We start from the raw sequence: 18,781 nt of genomic DNA, 5'->3' as shown, positions 1-18,781 counted from the left end.
GCTCACTGACAGGTGTCTGAGTGATTTTAGCTGAGAGGAAGTCAGAGCGAAGAGAGAAAAGGAGCAGACAGTAGCTTGACCTCATGGTTAATGGAGGAATGTCCAAGCCTGAGTGAGGCATTGCAATGGGCTTTCCAGTAAAAAACAATTAGAAGACAAGGATTTAATCAATTGACAAAACAGCAGTTTGTTTCCAAGCAACACAGGTCACCAAGAAGACATCACTCCACTCATGTAATTGTTTTCCTATTGAATATAGTTGTACATCAGCTTTCAATTTTCTTTTTTGAAATACCTCAAGTGTACAAGCTTATGTGACAAAAACGATCTGGCTAGCACAAACTATGAAGACAATTTCCCATGGTACTGACCTGTATCTTGAGGAACAGTGGCTTAAAATGTGAAGAAAATTATTGTGGAGATTGGGGGGAATCACTTTGGGTTTGCTTAGTTAGTTTTGTTTTAGAACTCCAAGCAAACAATGATGAAGAGTTCATCTGACTGGCCCACATTTGTCAATTTGGCCGTGGGAGGTGGAAAAACTATGAATTCCATTGCTTTCAGAAGAAAAGTAGAATATATAATTTGACTTATTTTCATACAGACTGCATATCAAATAAATCAATAAATAAATAATAAAGTAAACCAGAACCATTGAAAGAATGCAATAAGAGAGATAGTATCAATTTTCTTAGATTCTAAGATAGTACTGTGATCCACAAGATGTAGCAGATATGGCAACATAACCACAGTTAGTCAAAGAGTATTGGTTGAGTACCATTTTTACTTTTTTTAGTCTCCTCATGGTTCATGTTTATGAGTAAAATTGTGAAAGGTTATTTTGAATAAAATAATGCTTATACAAAATTGTTAGCAATTATTTGCTCATTTCAGTTCTGAGAAAGCTTTTTACTTACACAGGTGACAAAACCACATGAAATGTGGACATTGAAAATACAATCAAAAGAAACTAAGGGGCTTTAAATTATTCTTTAGAAGAGTGTTCAGTCTGTAAAGATGAACAGCTTGCACTATCAATGCTCTATGAAATCACTGTTATAAAATATTTTACACATTTTAAAAATAACGTCAACATGCAACTAAACCATTAATCAGGCATTTAAAGCCCTAATGATGAAAGAGTTTCATCTAGGAGTTACACGTTTATAAGAAATACAACTACGTGTAGAAAGACAGCTAACGGTATTAGACAAAGTACTTACAGCCAACCCCCAAAGTTAATTCTTAGACAGTTTGAAACAGGTAACAGTTGCAAACACAGTTTTGCTGACATCATGTACTTCATGTCTGTACAAAAGAAAAGAAAGAAATTATAGTTAGGAAAGGAAGCTTATTTTCAGAAATACCTTAAAATTTAATTAATTACATAATTTTCATAAATACCTTTTCAGCTGCAAAACACAGAAAAAAATAACTACAAATGCTTAAAAAAGAATAATGACTGATGTGACTTAAAATTATTTTAAAATAATTACTAGTGAATAAACAACAAAGATTTCAGGTTCATTCCTTTTGGAGGGATACTGGGCAGGATAAAAGCAAAGCTAAAAGGATACAGGGCTTTCTACAACAGAAGGAGGAATAAGAAATCGGAAAGGACAGTGATCAAACAGAACACAAGCACACTCAAGATTAGTTCATGACTAAAAGCAAGATTCTCACATGGTAGCTTATGCTCACAGCTACTCTAGAGGAACCTGAGTCCTTATGTTCCTACAATATTCATGTAAGAATTAAGATAGAAAAGATGTTAAAATATATTTGTACTAATATAATGTGTGGAAAACAACTGAAGTTACACTAAAAACCGAGTTCCAAATAACATATTGATCACACTTGATACTTTATTACAGTGAAGACTTCAGTGAATGGCTTTTTTAGCACATATGGAGGCAACACCTGTCTTGTCAGTTAACTGAGAATCATTAGAGCTACGAACACTTAAAATACAGGCTACTCAGGATTCCAAATCCCCACTTCTTGTTCTTAAACAACTTATTTATCTCCTCTTTCTTGCAGAGGAGGTTCTACCAATAGACGTAGCCAAGAAATTCCTCTAAAAATTCTATTATCTATTTCCTTAACTTTCTATGGATGTCTGTTAATCATAGTGAAACACAGATCAGCTGAAAGATTGCATTTGTGAGATAGACTCTGTGCTCTGAAACTCATCAGACTTTTCTGATTCATATACAGAATAAAATGTTTCTTTTCTTCTAAGGACTCTGATAATCTCCCCATATTCTCTATAATTTATATATGAGAATTTGTTGATTTCTTTCCTATGAGATCACTTCTTTTACTGGATCCACTAATGATTAGATCCTTCCAGACTACTGGGATTTAAACACTGAAATATGAATTTGACAACTCCAGAACAATTAAATTATTTAAACAATACAACAAGATTCCAGAACTTCAGCCAACAAGAACACTTACTTTTTAAACGCTCAAAATACTGTAAAAGCACAAACTAACAATGCAAAGAAAGTAACAATAAGCAGCCATACATACCTCAAGGTTAGGTCAGCTGGAATAATTTGTCAAAGTATTACAAGTCTAATTAACAGTTTTAGCTGAAAAAGTAATGAAGTAACATTTCAATTGATTTTTTTTTCCAAAACACCTCATCCCTTTTAACATTTTTGCATCTACTAAACTAACTTCAATTTTAAAATTAAATTAAAATTATCTCCATGATTGTTAAAGAATTTAACCAAAACAAAGCATTATTAAATTTACAGAAAATAGTATGTTTTCATTGTCTACATAGGAAAAAAAAAAGAGACAAAATGGTTAAAAAACTTACATCATGTTTGGTAGCCTGAGCAAGAGAAGGATTTGTTTCACACTTTTTGTTTCAAAATCTCTAAGTATTCTTTCGGGCTCCTTTTCCTGAAAGGAAAGTTAAGAACAGGTTAAAAAAGGACCACCAAATACAGACACTAAAATCAGGCATAAAATTATTTATTTCCTAAAAACGGATGTAATTTTCAGCATTAGAGACTGTAATCTTTAAAGTGAAGATAGATTTTTCTTTTTGTCATAGTTAAGGATGCCTTTCCAAGTGTGCAGAGGTAATTATCAGAAGTAATAACAAAACGAAACAATACAAATTACCAGCATCTCCATATATCTGTCATATAAATTTTCAATCACTGCAGTTTCAATTTCTATTTTTCTATCATAATTACTGTCCCTTACAGCAACTACTTTAAGATATGCAAGAAATCTCACTAATCTTAACAGCTTTACAGTAGTAATTCATGTCTAACTACCTGCTTGTCTATATATTTGTTGTTTGCATTTCTCCTACAAGAGAAAATTTTTTGGATTGCAGAGTCAGAAAGGTAAGGCATAATTTGCCCCTTTTCAACAGGGGAACGAACAGAGTGATTTTGCAGTCAGTACATTGTACAAGGAAGCATGGACATATAATGATGTTTTTGACCTCACCACTCTCCCAGTAGAATAAGCCTTATAAAACCAGTCTTTAAAACAATCTTAGCAGAGTCTCAAACTCTACATGCAAGGTATATGCCATTTAGATATTTTTAAATTTCATCACCCTTCTAGATGCTATTGGAGAAATATAATCTACAAAGAGTCTTATACAGCCTGTAAAATGTGACAGATCAAGTGATTATCTCTGGTTGATAAAGTTAATCATTTCAGAGAACATTAAAAACTTTTTATTAGCAACTGATTAAAACAAAACAATCAAAGATTTCATGTAGACTGCATTTCTGTATTTGCACTGAGAAGGCTGCTAAAATTTTACAAATTTTAAATGGTACATTTAATTGCTGAAGAGTTTGAGACTCTTCTCAGAGAGTCAACTCAGAGTTGTTTATAAAACAAATTTTTTATACTTGTTTATAAAAAATATTGTTTATACAATGAACATACTTCAACACAGTGCAACAAATCTATTACATTTTCATATTAAGAGAAAGTTTAAACAGTATTAAACATCTTGTATCTTTTCTCACTTTCAGAATCAAATAACACTATGAGCTCCATGCCAGGAAATTCATACTTATGGCTGTTTCAGTGCTGTTAACTTAAAAACCAAATATGTTATACTGAGATTATTAATTATTCTGTAGTCAATGTCTGGAAAGTCCAGGAATATAGTGTTCAGTGATCTGAAATTATTAAAGATCTCCTAATGAAAGATAAAAGCCCATATGAATGACTAAAAAAACCCAAAACAACCAGCCCACAAACAGCTTTTTCCATTTTGCTGACTGTGTACCGACAGATTTTTTGCAATCTTGATGTTCTTACTATCTGTAAAATAGTGACAGAATCAGAAAGACTTGAGCTAATATATCTTCCAACAATGTACTTGTTTCCTATGTCAGTCTTCTGAATGTTATTAGATAGAGAGGTCATCCCTTCCTAAGCAGAGGGATAAATATATTTACAACTGGTCAGTAGCCATCTCATCTGTAAGATGCTGAGTGCAGAAAAAGTCAAGACACAGAGTGATAAAGCACAGGACTTAATAAGAAATATAGGATTCTCAACATGAGGAAAACAAAAGAATTTTTGATACGTAAGAAACTGTTTTACTTGCATAAGTTAATCATAAGAACTATCACAAGGAAATACATTATTTTCAAGTTTGTTTTGCCTAGGCTGTTCTATTTCAATCTCCAGAACAATACAAATCTGTCTCTTTTTGTAACCACACCTCAGTTATTGTTGCCTACTCCTTTCACTAGTTAGCTATATTATTCCAACATCTGTCACTACTGCTGCCTCCTTAAACCAAGTGACTCTGTGATCCACTGGCTTTCTTGTTGTTTCCTGTCTCTTGAATGGCTCCCAGCCCTATGCTCCTCATTCACTCCATTCTTAAACTCATCATCTCAGTTGCATGGAACCTGTTTTTGTAATGGAAAGCAGCTTAACTTCTAGTTTTTAACAAGAAATGGCAGCACACTTCCTGCCTTGTATATTGGCTTTCATATATGCAATACATATACTCTTGCAGTTCAGGTCCTATTCATATTTTTTTCTTCTTTATTTAACAGTAAGAAGAGGTTCAGTTCAGTCTTTAGCAGACCTGAATTTTGCAAAGGTTTGTAGCAAAGTCCAACTCAACAAAACTGTACTTCCAGAAGAGGTGACTTACCATTCATGAGGATCATTTCAGTGGAATTAGCACTCACTCTCTTGGAGAAGATACATTAATGGAAAAACCCAAAGAAGGAAAAAAGGAACAAGCTGGCCCTTAGATCTCTTTCTGTGAAAGGTACAAAACAGCATATTTGCTATCCCTGGTTGGCACAAAAAATTAAATAATAATTCTTCATATCAGCTGCCTAGAACATACCTTGCGATTTCTGTTCCCTGGGGAAAGAAAATTTTAATTCAATCTGCTTCAAGACTGATCACATTAGTTAAGCCGTGTCATTATGATGGCTAACAGCCAAATTTCTGTCCCAGTCATACACATGGAGGTGTAATGATGATGGATCTGCTGTGTTATTCACCTACAAACTATTTATCTATTGTGATAATTATGAATGCAAATAATACTATATGCAAAGACAGAGATACATAGCTTTTCTCACTGCTGTCTCAAAGACTGGAGAAGATTCAATGGCCAACAAATAATGAAAGAGTGTATGATTACATGTGCAAAACTTTTGATAACTCTGCCCAGTGCAGAAAACTTCTGCTGCGTATTTCAAATGGCAGACTAATAGAGATGAGGAAAATGTGTAGCTGTTTTTTTCACAAACAAATGTATAATTAAATGCATTTGAGGACTAAAACTAACATGAATTATTTCTAATATTAACTGCCACAAAGGCTTAGCCCTATTGATGTCTGAAGAGCAATTGGCATTATCTACAGATCACTACTGATGTGATTAACATATCAATAACTTATACTAATATTGCTGGAGAGGATTAATTAAATTATACTACTATTTCATGTTCCCTCTTTGGTTCTGTTGTTACTCCAAGTAGACTTAAATAAAGCAAAAAGAAAAAGATGAATTTAAGAAAAAAGCTATGGTTCTAGAAAGTAAACCCCACGTGTAACATAAAAAGTGTATCCTATATATGAAAATCACTGTTGATTTTAAATACACCTCTTCAGCTTTCAATGTTTACAAATAACTTTTTCTGAGTAGATCCGGTTCATCACATCAAAAATACTCTGAAAATGCTCCTCAGTATTAAGAGGAAGCTGCCTAGAACATAGTCCACTCATACATTGATACATCTCTTCAAAATCAAGACCAAATACTTCATGGATTGAGATTTGTCATAATTATGCTATCCAATTTGGTTTTGATTCCAGAGCTGCAAACATTTTTTCAGATTCCAAGAACAAATTCTGACTCATCACATATGGGGACAGGCTGAGGTACAGCAGAAAAACTCTGCTTACCAGTGCGTACTTTATTAATGCACCCAGACCTGGCTACTGATGTTCTTTTACAAGCTATGAAAAAGTCAGTCTTAATCCTGACCACAATTTGCACTTTTACTCACCTTATGGGCAACGAAGTGCTCTATAAATAAAGCACTACTCAAAGCCATTTAGACTTGACCATGAGAACATAAAATCACCATCCACTTTGTTCATGCAAATAAGGACCAAAGGGATTCAATGGAAAATAACTTGTATTTACTTATATTTCTGTATCCAATTATTTATCTAATAATTCTGAGACTGCATGGCTGTGTTTGCCTGACAGGAATATTACTCCCAGTGATTGGGGGAGAATGTGCATGGAGGGCAGGAAAAACATTTTGCTTAGTGTTTAAGACAAACTACTTCGCTTTTCATGCTCCTCAAAGACTAAACCAAGTAGTCTTACAGGTATACAATTCCTTATTAGTTTAGAAAATAATCACACTTTATGGCTGTAATGGATGAATATAATGTAATTCGTGTAAAGTCGTAAATTAATGTAAAATAAGCAGTGTCTGTATGAGCAAAGTAATAAAAAAGTTAAAAACCAAAAGCTGCAAAGGAAGAAACAGGGATTGCTTAATCGCAACACTGTAACTTCCAAGAAAAGCTGAAGAGCTGGGTTAGCAAGACAATAGATCTAGCGAGGTGGAGATGGCTCTGTCCAGGGAGCACCCAAAAGATAAGAGCCCGATAAGCACCCACAATTAAGGTAATCAGAGCCATCAAGAAAAATACATCTGAATGCCCGTTTCCAGTAAACCAAAATCTGCAAATTACATCTCAATTCCATCTTCTTGTAAACCTGAACTTGACTTCATCAAAATTCATCGTCTCTCAGGATATGGTTTTGTCCAGCCCAAGGCGGTGAAAGAAAACTACATGAATATGCTGAAAGACAAGAGCAGACAAAGACCTCCGCTCCGGGCAAGGAAAAACTGTACAAAAGCTGGACTAACTAAAGAGATCTGTGAACATTTGGGGATTCGGAGCGATAGAGTTCGAATTATTTTGTGTTCACCTGATGCCGACCCCAGGCTCGGCATTGTCCTTTTTGATTGTGGCTATCGAGGACCGTGTTTCGGTCGCAAAATAAATATCGCTTATTTTAATCATATTTAATTCGGCTTAATCTCGTTTTTATCTATAACAATGGCTGTGCCTGCATCAAGTTTTCCCTTGATTTGAAAATAATGTACCTCACTTCAGGAAGAAGTAATTAACAGACAGTCCATCATCTCTTAGAGCAGGTTACTCTCCTCATACACAGTTAAATTACACAGTTCCAATTCATTCTTGTACCAGCTTAATAATGGAAAATATGTAAAGGACAGTAGAAGCTATTATTTCTTTCTCAACATCAATATAGTATTATGAAAAAAAAACCCCTCAACAAGTTTGAAAATCAGCAGATTCTTATGCCAGTTCAAAATTAATTTTCCCTTTCCCATATTATTGCTCTTTCCTCTTTTGACAGTGACTACTGTTAAAGAGAAGATAAAGGTTATCTCTCAGGGCCAAGAAAAGCAATTGCAAGTTGCATGCCATTCTCATATTTTTTAAATGTACATTTTAAAATATGTTTTATGCAGTAAGCAAAAAACCACATTGAGTAAGTGTGGTGTTACCTTCCCCCCAGCTGCACTGTGATCTCAGAAATCCTCATTAGGCCTCAGCCCTGACAAATAGCACCTGGACTAATCTCTTGAGTTGATTAAAAATACTATCTGTGCCCACGAACTTGTGCTGTCTAGCACAAACCACTTTGGAAACTTATTTTCCTTGTCTGAATTACAACTTCAGTGGAACAACATTTTTGTAACTGAAGTTACTAACCTGAACTAAGGGCAAGACTAAAAATTATTACGATTTAAGCCAATTCTCTTGAGACCCTAGAAACAGTGATCCTCAGCAGATCCTTCCTTTCAGAACTAATTTCTTTTCAGAACAGATTGCTAGACTGGAATTTATTGGAATGAACTGTCCAGAGTTTCTGGAGTCACCATCCCTGAAGGTGTTAAAGAAACAAGGATGCAGCACTAAGTGCCATCTCTAGCATCCAGGTGGTGACCAGTCAGAGGCTGAAGCTGATGATCTCAGAGGTGTTTTGCAGCCTCATAAACAATTCTGAGCTCTTTTGGCCTGCAATGGTCTGTGATCAGCAAATTGCTCTGAGTGGGGCATCTCTCAGCAAGTCTGCTGTACTCGGAGGACCAGTGAACAATGACAATGGATCCTGGGCTGATAACCCCACTTCTTGAGGCTCAGCCTAGCGAGAAGGTGCAAAAATATCCAACATGAGTATTTCCCTGACCTTCAGGGAAAGTTTTCACAAGTGGTTACCTTCTCCATACACCTTCAGGTCTACATGTGTGCAAGTGTGAATAAGCTAAAGCAAATGTACTGAAAATGTTGCTGTCTTAGATTGTTAAATAATTTAGGTTTGTAGGCTGAGGTGAATTACTGTTGTGCTTACAGTAAAGTATATAGAATCTTTTGATAGATTATTTAAATAACAACTAAATGTGCTATTAAGTTTAAGTGCTGTTAAAACCTTTAGGCCTAAATCATTAGTCAAGTCTGGGCCAAGTGCTCTAGTCCAAATCTTGTGACCCTGCACACCTGCCTCTCTTACTCGTTTTTACCCTTAATCCTTTCCTATTCTTGCTCTTCCTTCATCCCCAGCCTACACATATTTAGCTTGGTTTTAGTTTTAGGTTGATTGATTTTAGGTTCTAGTCCAATTCTTCCTGTGTGTGCTTTAACCATTGAGTAAGTAGAAACCTTGCTGACAAACATTGTTGCATCTTCATTTAAATATTAAACCTGCCTTGGCCACAACCTTTGCTGGTGCTTCTTTGAGCGACCTAAAATACTTATGTTCAACAGTAAACTGGTAATGGTGAGTGTTTTCTCACAACACTAAGCTACAGATTTATAAGGAGACATAACATAAAAGGTATAATATTATGTATGTATATATGAGTTACGTATGCTTATATAGACATAGATACATATACAGATAAAAATAGACATATTCACTAAAATTTATTCTGAAATATTGAAAATATTTACACACGTGATCTATCAATTTTAAAGAAAAATCCCACCATGATGCAAATACACATCTGCCTTGATAATCACATCATCTGCCCCAAAATTTTATTGGTATGCATACAAAAAACTTTCCATTACAGAAAAGTATAGAAAAAGCAACCAAGAAAAAACATGTAAAACCATGTTTGTTTGTAATAATATTAAATTTAGCACTTCATCAAGTAAATTAAGAAACTAAGGTTTATACAAAAAGTAATTTAACAGCAAATGCACAGGTAAAATTTTAAAGATTGTGTAAAGTAAAAATACTCCTTCAGACTGACCAAAGTAAGATCAAAGCAAGAAGTAAACAAAACACAGAAAGTAATTGGAAAGCACTGATGATTCTCTTATAGTTTAACTTCTTTTATGAAAACATTTTACAGTCAACTTAAAATTAAAGAAAAAGATGGTAACACTATATCCCCTTCCAATGATATAAAACAAGTCAGTTGCAGGGCGTTAGAACTAGATGGTCTTTAAGGTCCCTTCCACCTCAAACCATTCTATGGTGCTATGAAATTGTAACAAACATATTAAACTTAAAACCAATGAAAAGGCTGCTGGGCAAGATCACCAAAGCAGCACAGTATAGGCAATAACAAATATATGGTTTCTATCTGCTACAACTGCTAGTTTAAGATGTTGTGATTTCAGAGATTGTCCTTCAGTTAAAAAATTGACTATACCCTGTTTTTGTAGGGACAATAAAATAAATGGATAGCTCAGTATCCAGCTGTGCACACAGCACACTGACAATTAGTCCCAAGTTACATCAATTAATGAGCTGCAACCAAACAAAACATGCTAAAAGTCAAATGCTAAATTAAGAAAGAAACAACAAATTATAAAAAATGGCTTAACCTTCACCTCACACATGTTCTCAGGCATCAGCATCCTCTGTATTTAACTCCTATCACAAATAGATTTCTGAGTCATGGAATGCAATAAACGGTAATTAACAGCAATAACTATAAATTAAAATGTATAATTTTCTACTTCATTTAAACATATAATCTGGCTATACTAGCAACAAAAGGACCACACCTGTCACAAATGAGATCCAGCATATTGATCATAATGTCAAGCCAGACTGGTTCCTAGAGATTTAGCTGTTTTCATTTTGTTGCAAGGACTAATTTTTTCTGTCACAGCATTAGATTTTATTTTCTTTATTTAAAAATAGCATGAAATTAATTAAACAATTAACAAGCTACCAAATTAGGAGAAAAAAGTCCTCTAATCCAAAAAGACAGAATTTCATATTGCATCCAATTTTAAATTGTAAATAAAAAAATACTAAGTTGTGTAAGAACAGAAATAAAATCGTTCGCACATATGAAAAAACTCCCAAGTTTACAACTTGACTGAAAGCAAATCTTCACATTTGGTGTTACAGTACTGTGGCCAAAATATTAGAAGAAAATAGAAATGCTTTTAAGTAGATTACACTGTTTCTCAACAATAATGACTATATATCTGTTCTGTGCAGGAGCCGTAACAGTATAAACAGGTATATTACTGGAGCACGAAAAACAAGGTCACATTTAGTCTCTGTGTGACTGGGATATGGGGTTTGGAAAATGTGGTCATTTTGCCATTGAAATAATTAATTGTAAAATCCTTTCTTAGATTTTTAGGCTACTGCCATTTTAAGGACTGAGCAAGGAAATATTCTCTGGGAAAGTGGCATTCCTACTCTGTGAGGCATGTCCTATCCAGAAAAACTGCTTTAATGAGAATTGCTTCATTAATGCTTGTGTAATCTCTATCCTGAACTTGATTATTAATGATTTTATCTTACTGCTTTACATACTTGTTGGCTTGAAGGTGTTGAATTGTTTCCAAGCTTTCAATGTGCCAGCAATACAGAATGCATGTGTTTCATATTACATAATGAAACTGCTTATCAGTAGTTTTTGAGAACACTGTGATAAATCCAGGTCCACTAAGCAGTTCGCTAGCAAATTTCTGTTTATCTTAACAAAATTTTAACTGTGACATAGCTTCCTTTTTAAGATGTCAGTAATGACAACACTTCACAAAATCGTAAGCACGGCATTTTAGGACCTCAGGTTTAACTTCTTTGATCACACATAATTTTTCCATAGTAAATATTTTTTTTCCGGCTGCTGTAGATCAGCAGATTGTTAAAGAGTTGGTGATAGGATTTGCTAGACTCTATAACTGTAGGGCAGAATTACTTCTCCTAAATTCACACATTGTTTTCTTTCTTTTTGTAGGTGTTCCATATATTTAGATTTTACTTACATTGCTAAGACCTGATGTAAAACTCACACATCACAGAATCATCAGGGTTGGAAAAGACCTCCAAGATCATCCAGTCCAACTGTCAACAGAGCACCACCATTATGACCCCAAGTACTATACCCAGGCACCTCCCATACAAAACCGTTGTCGAAAATGAATTAGTTTTACAGACTGATTAACATATGTAAGAATTTTTGATCTTCTAGTATTTCTGAGATACGAAATACATATGAAAAGAATTGGAATCTCAGCTGAGTAAAGCATAAAAAAAAGTCCCCTTCCCTTTTCAGTGAGGAAATAGACAACTTAGAAAGATGAGGGATGGTAGAAAGAAATGTGAAGGACAATAAGCATGTCTTGCATAAGAGAAAAGAAAAGCTGGTAGAAATAAAGCTAGTATGCTTCTGGAGTACTTACAATCTCACAAGAACAGTTGTCAATAAAAATTATAGTAGTATTAGTTGAGTAATGAGGGGAAAAACAAGATCATAACAGAAAGCAGAGGCTGGAGAAATATTAATAAGATTCAGCTAGGGCATGAAATGGAACTTCTGTAAGAATGACAGCGGTTTTCTACTATATTTTGTGTTTAGCAGTTTTGCTCTTTCACATCATAGGGTTTGAATTAATACTCCACTTACTTCTGAAATACTATTCCATAGAACTACAATTACAGCTTTACAAACATAAATAGACTATATGTGGAATACAAACGACATTTAAACATAAGAATAAATGAGGCTTGCAAAAGGAATAATATGGCATAGTATCTACAGTTGTCTTAAGAACTTCTTGACCCATACAAGGACAATGCATGCAAAATAAGAAATAAAATAATCTAAATTTTTGCTCTCTCTCTCTCTCCATTTCTCCCTCTTAATGCTTTATGTTTCAACTCCACGAGCTTAGAAACTGAGACAAGTCTTACAATGACTAGAAGATAGTCCAGAGTCCAAATAGTGACAAGACACCAACCAGACAGGGTCAGATCACATTGAGGATGAAGAGAACAACTGTAACTTTCTCATCAGGGTAATTGGGAAGCAAGAGTGTCTTATGATGGGATTAACTTTTGAAAAAGTAAATATGGATAACCATTATAAGTCAGCATAAATTTCTAAATAGCATGCTTAAAGGTTACAGCCACTACACGCTAGCCCAGACTGTTACGATGTGAGTGGACAAGTGAACTCTCAACAGACTAACAGAATTCTGCAAGAATTTTTCCTAAGCATTATCATTCATCTTATGTCTCTATCATATTTATTTTACTGATTATGACTTGATTTGGATTAAAACCAAAATGTCCCTCAACTTCAAATTGTTTTCTTCTTTTACCAATTACCAAACTGTAATTACAATTAACTAACTCCTTATACAGATTTGACATTTCCATTATTTCCATTATTCTTCCATTATTTGTCCTGAATTTCCTGTAGTTTATCACATTGCAAATAATGCATTTTTTTCTGCTTGTTGAATTCCACATTATAATTCATGGCTTCATAAACCATGGCTGAATCATACCTGCACACTCTGAACAGTTTAACGGATCCTCCCTGAAAACAAATGATCAACAATAAGGTCTTCTTCACAAGTGAAGATATGTTCATCGTAGAGAAAACAAATGTTATAAAGATGAATGGAAAAAAATGAACTGTATTTAAAAGTTTCTGTTGTGTAATTCAGACATAGAGTATAATAAATTACAAGGTTCAAAACAAGAAGTTACAATTACTGAAAAACTATACTCCTAGGAGATGCTGTTCTACGTACTGACATGTTATACACAGGATGGAAGTACGTACTTTAATCTCACAAAAAGCTGGATGTAGTAGCTCACAAAAAACAGAAGTGAAAGGGACAATAGAAACAAATTATTTAAGCGTCAAAACCTCTCACGAAGAAAGCAATGTTACTTCCTCTGTTTCAAGAGAAGTAAGCTAGAGATATTTAATAAAAATGCTATAGTCTTTTTCTTCTTTTGCACAAACAAATCTAAATGATACACAGCATTGGACAACAGACGAGACTAGAGTATTTCAGTTATAAGTGACCCAGAAAATGTTTAAAGAAGCTGTATTTCTGTAGTTATTTAAATTTCAACAATGCCATGATGAAAGAAAAACAATTAAAACAGTGAATCACATTTAAAATTCAGGGGAAAAAGTAATTATTTTATTTTCAGTTGTAATAAGTAACTTTATGGGAAAGAAACTACGCTGCAGTAGTAAGAAAGCAATCACTATTTTTTTGTTTATTTATCATTTGAAACACTGAACACTGTTTGCAAAACAGCTTTCATAATCCCTGTATGTTTTCAAAAAATATTTGAAAGCACATACACATGTGCTTGCACACCCACATATAATCTATACCTAATTTTGTTACGAATTTTCATTCATTTATATTTTAGTTATATTTGACATTCAATATCTAGTTCTTCTCTTACCATGGAACCCAAACTGTTAAAAACACTCATTAAAAGGGATTGTTAAAGAGAGGTTCCCTAGGTAGTTAATTACAAGCAGCAGCTGTGTAACATCATAAACAGAATTATCTGCATCTTAGGTTCCATGTCTCATATTATGCAGTATACTATTAAATTTGATTTACATAACCTATACAAAAATACAGGATTAATTTGATGCCGTATCAGATGTAAAATCTGTCAGATACACTTATTTCTTGTTTCAAAATTAGATTAATTTTTCTGTGTTTTACCTGGCCCATTTAATCAATATCATGCACTAATCCATTAAAAAAAGTAATTCAAACCAAAGCACAGAATCTAATTGATTTTAAAAAAGTTTATTTATGTGCTTGCCTTATAGCTTTGTCCCTTTTCTTATTCCAAATACAATGATAAAGAATTATATACCCACAGAAAACAAAAATGTACACCTAAGTCTTGGAAAGACACCTTTCTCAAAGTGGAAGATCAGGTTTATTCTGTTCCAGTAAGATTCTTCCAATTTGTGCAGCAAGTATTAATCATGTTTCTGATTAATGAAAGAAATTTATGCTGCTATCCAATGGTAAACTGACTAAAAGATAGATTAAATCCACTTCAATTACATATTTTATTACTTACCAGGCAAGACAATTTTTGCCACAGAAAATGTGAAAAAATTAGTTTTTAAAATGGAAAAGAAAGAAGAATTTATTAAATTGTTATGAACAGCAAGAATTCTACTCAAGGCTATAGTAAATTACAAAGAAAGAACAAATTCTACTACCCATCTTATTAGTGTTTGTATAAGAAAACACCTAATACCCACTATTTTAACTGCTGCTCAAATAGCTGTCCTGAATAGTGCAGCCTGTATCTCTTATTGCCGAAATGAAGCAACAATATAGTGAGAGGTATAAAAAGATGAAGGGCAGAATGAGCATTTCCGTCAGTAACCACCACTGAAAAGAACAAAGAGCCACCTCTTTACAGACAATGAAGACTGGTCTACCTGAGTATATGCCCAGATTAAGGATACTTCAAATTCAGTAAGGTTTCCAGAAGAGGCAGGAAGAAAAGAGTGCATTCCAACTATTGTTAATGATTCATTCTGACAAATGCTGCTCCTCTGTTGCAAAAAAAGAACTTGTAATTGATATATTTTCTTTGGGAGCACTCATTCTGCATAAAAAGATAAATACACTGACTAGCTGATCCGGAGGTGAAAAAACAGCTTCTGAAACTCAAGGGCAGAAAAAGACGTGCTAGAACTTCAAATATAAACTGTGCAAAATGAGTTAGAACTTAACGCATATGTTCAGAATAAGACAAAACCTACATATGAACATGGGCATAATTATGCAAATTTGAATGTAAATTATCAATGGTTTTCTAAGGTATTTAGTAAAGACATATTCTTTCCAGTCATAAGATTTTTTTTTAAAGCTGGTGCATTCACCAACTGCTTCTGTGTATGCTTGGCAGCCCAACCATGATTTTCTTCGGTTTTAATTTCAAATCTCATTCATACAATATTTCTCTTGGATAAAGCAGGGCATCCATCATCCTTGGGGGGAAGAATTTCAAAACTGTACTCTGCAAAAACACTTATCTGTCCAGATGGCAGGTGCCAAATCTCCATATGCCAAAGAGCCTACACAGCACCTGCAGGAAATGTACTGAAGGGGTCTTGGGCCTACCACTCTCCACATGATTCAAATGAAAAAAAGGGATAAATTTTTGCCATTGAACCAAAAGAACAATTCTAACAGTTTCTACCATCATTCAGGAGAATGAGAAGAGAATGGTTAGTGTTGCTACTTTAGAAATCTGACATAACACGTAATTCAAAAGGTGTGTAAATTACTTTTGAAACAAAATGCATGTATAAACCTTGGTAGGACAGAAGGGTAGAAGGGTAGTAGTAGTAGATGAAAAGGAGAAGAAAGACACATCATCAGATGTGAAGACCTGAGGAATATGTAGTAGGAAATAAACAGAAATACATGGGTAAGAATAATTCCGATTGCAGAAGAGAATAAGAATCAACAGAGCAAAGAGATGGAAATGGCAATAAGTGAGACAGATGGAGAAAATCAGAGACAGAGTAGCACACTGTTTTAGAGGCTTACTACTGGTTTAGTCACAGAACTTTCTACACTGTTGCATGATTTGAAGTGATCCACCAGTAACAGTAAGGCAATCAAGTTGCTAAATTTCTGTCATTTGTTTAAAATGCTTATCTGTGGCACAATCAAAACATGAACAATTGGATGGCTTTTTTTTTCATCTTTCACTAGGCCTGTATTCAGTCATCCTATATTAAATTAAACTTTTTTCCAGAATTTTACTTATTTTAAGCAGGCTGTTTATTCATATTTAAATTGTCTAGTCAGAGCACATGCAACCAAATAAGAAACTGCTTATGAATAATTCAAAGTTTTGTTAAAATTGTATTTCCATAGCCATTAAGCAGAAGCACAATACTATCCCTGTCATTATCAGCAACTCCTACACTCAAGAAGAAAAGAAAACATCTATTGGAACAAGAAGAAAAGAAAACATCTATTGGAATCAGCCTAAGAGCAAAATTATACTGGCATAAGAGGAGAGAAATAAGCAACTTGAAAGACAACTCATTATTGTAGAAAAGAAGTTATATTCTGTGTACTAGCATTACTGTGCCATGATGTACCATTAATTTTTTATTGAAAGAAGCAGCTGGGCATGTTAGCCTATAGTCTTCCTTTGTCTAGCTACATTATCATCACTTTAATTTTAACTATTTACATTATCAGCTTTACTCTAATTAGCTAAGTACTGTGGATTAAAGAATAATGTTGAAAACCTGATGTTTTACCAGGAATACTTCCAATGTAGAGCATGCTTGACCAATGTTCCCTTTCAACATGAAAATAAAGAACTATCCAAGGCTTTTAAGTGCTGGTATTTGCTCCTAGAATGCCAGCCAAATTCCAGATTACTTGGTTACATGATGCTTACTTGATTTCCTTCTCTACTTCAGAAACAGACACAGTATTCTTAGTTTTATATTCTAAAAATATAACTGAACAGAACTGTCAGTACACAATAGCCATACCATTTCTGAAAGAAAAAGCAGTTGCATTTCAGTAACCTCTAAGAGGATTCTGGTTACATTACACACATTCTTTAATAATGCTAGACAAAAACCACAGTAAAAGAATGTAGAACAAATGTGCAGTTAATGTGCATTTATTGACAAACAAAGATAAAATACTAGCTGATGAGTCCTTGAGAGTATTCTAAGTACTACTCAAAATATTTCAGACCATTGTTTACAAAGCAATCCATAAAATTATATACTTACCATAGCTGCCCAGAAAAATCTGATTTATTAACTGGATTTTTATCCTATAGAAACACTATGCCAGAAAATGAATTAAACTATGCATGACAAAAAAGAACCATCTGAACTTTACTACCTTCTTTTTTTCTAGAAAAAAGCCAACTGAAGAGAGCTTTCATTCATCTACACTGAGCACACATTCTATACATAAAAGAATGACTGCAAGAAAAACGTTCACATAATTTTATTTCAGACTGTATTGTGACACAGATGTGAGCAGATATGTGTAATTGCTGGGGTTCACTAAAACCTTCTTCTGACAGCATGTTTTACATACAATTTCCTAAGGCAGAGAAATAGTGACTCAGAATTTCAAGACTCTGCTTAAAGCCTAAGAACTATGGCAAATTGTGTTGCCTTGATCCTTTTTGTTCCATCCCTTAACGGAACCCTCTTCTTGGCTACCTACCTGTATCAGTCACATTCTTCAATGAATGTTTGGTCAATTCCAGTCTCTAATCTTCAACTTTTTTCATCCCTTGCCTACTGCTTTCCCAACTGAACTCCTATTATCCCACTAAGGAAGCATGGAATCCTCAACCCAAAACTATTTGATAGAAGAAAAATAACCATAAAGGAAAGAAAGTGGTAATAAAGCCAAAAATAAACTATTAAGAAGAAGGAGATACTTAAAAAGGTGTAATGAAATTCAGTGAAATCACAGCAACATCTTCAAAATAATGTCCATAATCCCTCATCTCTTCTGTTTTGCACACTTGTTTAAAGCTGTATCAACATGTCAGTCTCTATTTCTCCTGTAATTTACTGCGTCCTTAAGACATGTATGTAGCCATTATTCAGAGAGGTTCTAATGAGCTCACTACTTCCTTCCATTTTGCTTATGTGAAATTTTAATCTGTCAGGCAATTTGTTTCTTTCTTGCCATCACTCAGCTTTTACTGTTCTGAGCTTTATTTTACTGTTTTGATGCTTGAAACAGTTAAGAAGCACTGTCTACCTTAAAGCTGCAAGATCTCTCCAAAAACTTTCAATCAAATTCAGTAGCAGCTTTTTTAGTAGCATCGATATTTGAAATGTTATTCTGTATCATATTCCTTTCCCTGCCATAGTGGATTGTAATTCCTGCCAAGCACATCGTACTGGAGATAACA

At 34.1% G+C, this 18,781-nt stretch overlaps 1 protein-coding gene across 2 annotated transcripts in view; it reads right to left on the bottom strand.

Annotated features, from left to right (window-relative positions):
- The window catches only part of PRLR (prolactin receptor), a 150,601-nt gene that overhangs the window by 126,793 nt on the left and 5,027 nt on the right, over window positions 1-18,781 (bottom strand). Inside the window, exons 3-5 of one of the 2 annotated variants that reach the window (XM_056513313.1) lie at window positions 2,831-2,916; window positions 2,536-2,597; window positions 1,224-1,308 (exon numbers count right to left, since the gene is read on the bottom strand). The gene's annotated coding sequence lies outside the window, so the exon portion shown is untranslated. The remainder of the gene's footprint in view (window positions 1-1,223; window positions 1,309-2,535; window positions 2,598-2,830; window positions 2,917-18,781) is intronic. The other variant, XM_056513314.1, reaches the window with a different exon arrangement.

The sequence above is a fragment of the Oenanthe melanoleuca genome, chromosome Z (assembly GCF_029582105.1).
Source record: "Oenanthe melanoleuca isolate GR-GAL-2019-014 chromosome Z, OMel1.0, whole genome shotgun sequence".
Taxonomy (NCBI): domain Eukaryota; kingdom Metazoa; phylum Chordata; class Aves; order Passeriformes; family Muscicapidae; genus Oenanthe; species Oenanthe melanoleuca.
Note: the sequence above shows the minus strand (reverse complement) of the source record. Positions and strands in the feature narration are given on the sequence as shown.